This window comes from Wolffia australiana, chromosome 14 (genome assembly GCF_029677425.1).
Source record: "Wolffia australiana isolate 7733 chromosome 14, ASM2967742v1".
Classification (NCBI taxonomy): domain Eukaryota; kingdom Viridiplantae; phylum Streptophyta; class Magnoliopsida; order Alismatales; family Araceae; genus Wolffia; species Wolffia australiana.
In genome coordinates this window covers 5056776-5060633 of record NC_135848.1, presented here as the reverse complement: position 1 = coordinate 5060633, position 3858 = coordinate 5056776, and the positions used below count along the sequence as shown (strand labels likewise).

Genomic DNA, 3858 nt, shown 5'->3' with positions numbered 1-3858 from the left:
ACTTAGAAAATAATGATATATACCTAATTGCTTCCTCTAAAGGAATGGTTATGGTAGCTTCCTTAAAGGATTCTATGATTTTATTATTTTCAAGGGCAGGCTTTGAGGGTTTTAAGGCATCGGGAAAAGGTATAGGGGGCTGATAGGCAGCTAGGCTCGGCTCCTTCCCTATAGCTGCATTCCCTAAAGGTTCTCTTTCTTTTTTTTTTTCTCAATTTCTAAGTCATGCTCGTAAGGATCCTCTAATTGCTTCCCACTCTTCAATCTAGTAATGGCATGAGCTATCAAGGGGAATTTGTGAAGATTTATCTAATTTATCTCAGGGAAAGAAAATACTTGTGACTCAATAGTCGATACATTACTAGTATTAACAGAGGGTTGAGTTGGAAATTGACATTTGTTGGAACCCTTTTCTTTTCCTTTACCTCTCGTATTCTCCATGGATACCATGGGTTGGTGAACATGTTCCTTAATTCGATCCATCCGGTTTTGCACACGGTTGAGTACGCTCGTGCCTTGAACGTTCTTCGGTAATTGCTCCATCATTGCCTTCTGACTTGAAAATCAGAAATATTAGAGTCATTTGTTTGTTTAGGTGGCAGGTTATAAGATGTAGGATATGGTTTGTGTTGGTAAGGCGGTTGATGCTCTTTAGTGTAGTTCTCGTTCCCTCGTGCATTCCATGGCTTGTACGGGTACGCGTGATTCATCGCATTGACTCCTCCCTCCCCATGCACTCTCCATCTTTATGATTCCTGCTCAAACATAAAGAACAAGGAACTTCTTGCACCTTGGGCACGTTAGCATGAGTCACAAATTTTTCCATTTAATTAGTCAAATTTTCAATATTCGTCTCAATTTTCCCTATCCGATGCTCATTCATTTCTATCATGATTTCAACTTCCTTACCATGAACATCAATCACCCAACCTTTCTTTGGTTCCACTTTCCTTCCGTTATTGTTTAGACTCAAACGATGGCTATCAGTTTCGGCTAGTTTCTCCATAATTTCCTCTATCTCATCATCATATTTCTCCATGAACGAACCTCCACATGAATAATCCACTCTGTTCCTAGAATTCTCATTTAAACTATTATAAGAAAAATTCATCAAATGCCATGTGCTAAACCCATGATGAGGGCATTTCCTAGCTGAGGATCTAAACCACTCCCACGCATCACAAAATGACTCATAATCTCCTTGTCTAAATCTTTGTATTTCTTGTCCAACATAATTGGTTCTACCCGGAGTATAGAATTTCCTATAAAACACTCTTCTACTACATTCCAACTCTCGAATTTCCAAAAAAGATTCCTAAACCACTCCCGGGCCCTATCTCTCAAGGTTTTCGGAATTATCCGTATCTTTAATACATCTCGCAAAACTCCCAGAATATGTTATAAGGAGCACCTACCTATCAGTTACTCTAGAAAGGTGTAAGGAATTTCATTAGGTAAGCCATGATAGGTAGGTAGAGCATTTTAGAAGGAAACATCTATTTTAAAGTTAACATTATCTCCCAAATTGGTAGTGATCTTGGTGAAGCCGTCACTGCCTATAGGAGTGTAATGTTCCTCAACACGGCTACAACTTTCATCAGAATTCGGTGATCTTCCTATAGAGTTGAGATCAATCAATATAGGTTTTCTCGATCTAGTTCATTGCATAAACCAAAATCAGATCCTTAACCCAGTATATATCTTAACTCTCCTATTTCCTCACAAAGATATTTTTATTACGAGATAATGAGAAAATAAAAGGAAGCTAAGGGAAAAGAAATCACTTACCTCAATGACACCTTGCTCCCCGGCAACGGGGCCAATTGATGAACTCAAAATTTGCGTTGATTTATGTCGTTGTTGTGTTTTAAATTCATGCAATAAATTTATATTTTCCTCACAAGTATAGAGACAGGTAAGGGTCAAATCCTCAGGAAGCCTAGGTAATGAGGTTAGATGACTAATAAAGAGATGAGAAGATACTTGTAGGTAAGAAAATGGAGAGGTGAGAGAGATGTTCTGTGGATTTAAGGAGGTTAAAACAAGATAGATAGCTACTGCAGTAATATTGATATGAGAGGAATAGGTTTTTACGGTTTTTAGGAGCTTTTATAAAAACCTTCCAATTGAGGAGTTTCCTCGAACACCTTATGGGCGATGTGACCGACATATCCGGGGCGTGGTTCAAGTGACGACACCGAGGAATCTCAGGCCTTGTCCAGACTCCCAATGATGTGTGAGCTCAGTTCAAGGCCCCACGAAATGGGGGATGCGTTACCACCCAAAAGCGTCTGTGCCGACGTAGTCAACAAGCCAATTCGACATCGTCAAATGACGTACCCTAGTGTGTAACGGTGGCTAGCCCTAAGCTGTGACATTAGATCTCTCAGGGCAGAGAAGTAGTCGAAGATCGGCACTGGAAGAAATAATGATGCTGCAAAACAAGGAGTGTAGGGAAGGAATGACCTGTGATGCGCGGGCCTCGATTTCGTCGGTAAGGTACAACCAGCCAGGATCGGATGGAGGGGCGATCGTCTTGGAGGATCACTAGGAAGAGCAGGCCGGCGTCGATGCCCCAACAATAACCGCCGAGTGGGTGTAAGCGTGGAGAAGAGTTCACAACCAGGGGAGGGCAAGCTCCTAGTATGATTATCATACTGATCACCCTGTTGGCAGGGGTTCCAAGCCCAAGCTGGTTGGAGACATAGACGGGAGAGGAAGAGAGGTGGTGACTCCCACGTGCAGCACGTGATTGCCGGAGCCGACTTGCTGGGGGACCGGATCGCCGGCGACCGACGCCTTAGTAGCGGAGGAAGACGCCGGGATGTGGGCTCGGTAGCTCCGTCCGCAACACAGCTCTTCCCAGCCAGAGAAGTTGGAGGGGAAGAAGGAGCGCCCCCAATGATGACATTGGCCCACAAGAGAGAAGTAGAGGATTCTCGTCACCTGGGAGAGCGTCAACAGACGAGGCAATGCACAGGAGCTTGAAGCAGGAGATGGTGTAGTCGATATATCGATGCGTTCACACTGTACGTGACCCAACAGCAGAAAATGCCCAGATCGACACGTCAACGGCAGCGTCGATCACGATACCCCAGCAGAGAAACTCTGAGACCCAGGGGGATCAGGCGAGGGGCGCCCACTGAGCCGTAGTGCACCAGCACGGCCGTCCTTTCCCGTTGTGAGACAGCACGACCTTGGGGCGGAAAGCGGCCCTCCAAGTACATCGACGACAGTCAGGAGGGGTGGGAAGGCCTGGTCTGAGGCCTGTCGGATGGCTTCACCAAGGGAAGGGATCCACGCGATGCCCCACCGCCGACCGTAAGGTGCAACAACACTTGGAGAATGCACATAGTGGATGCACCAGTTAGTTTGCACTTCGCTGATAAATGAGCCGTCGTCTCCAGCCGGGTGGCGGGATAGCTCGAGGACAACCTTGGGCGGAAGTGGAGGTAACCCTAGTTCCTACGGGAAGCAACTCATAAAAAACAACATCCTTCTTCTTTCTTTCAAAAAAACAAGTCCGATCTAAAAACGATGCCCTCCCCCTTCCCTTTATAGTGAAAGAAGAGAGGGGGGTGTCAAAAGTGCCCTAATGGGCTCCTTTAGGAGAGAGGGCTTAGTGGGCTGCCCCACCCCAAAGGGACCTTCAAGGGGAAAGAAGTCCTGCTTGGCTTCTCCCTCCCCCAAAGGCGTAACAAAACATGATAAAAGGAAAGACAAAAGCTCCATCGAGAAAGGTTGTACACACGCAGGTGTGGCCTTCCCCGTAGTCTAGGATGACAGACTAAATTCAACAACGTGAGACGGGCCTCGTAAAACCGTGAGGGGTCTCCGTAAGACAGTAAAACAACACGA

General features: G+C 45.6%; 1 long non-coding RNA gene across 1 annotated transcript; it reads right to left on the bottom strand.

The window, feature by feature from the left end:
• Positions 1-545: 545 nt before the first annotated feature.
• Positions 546-3500, bottom strand: LOC144711925 (uncharacterized). Its single transcript, XR_013583684.1, has 2 exons — positions 2467-3500; positions 546-2369 (listed from the first exon to the last, which is right to left on the bottom strand). It is a non-coding gene; the product is annotated as an uncharacterized LOC144711925 (long non-coding RNA).
• Between the last annotated feature and the right edge of the window lie 358 nt (positions 3501-3858).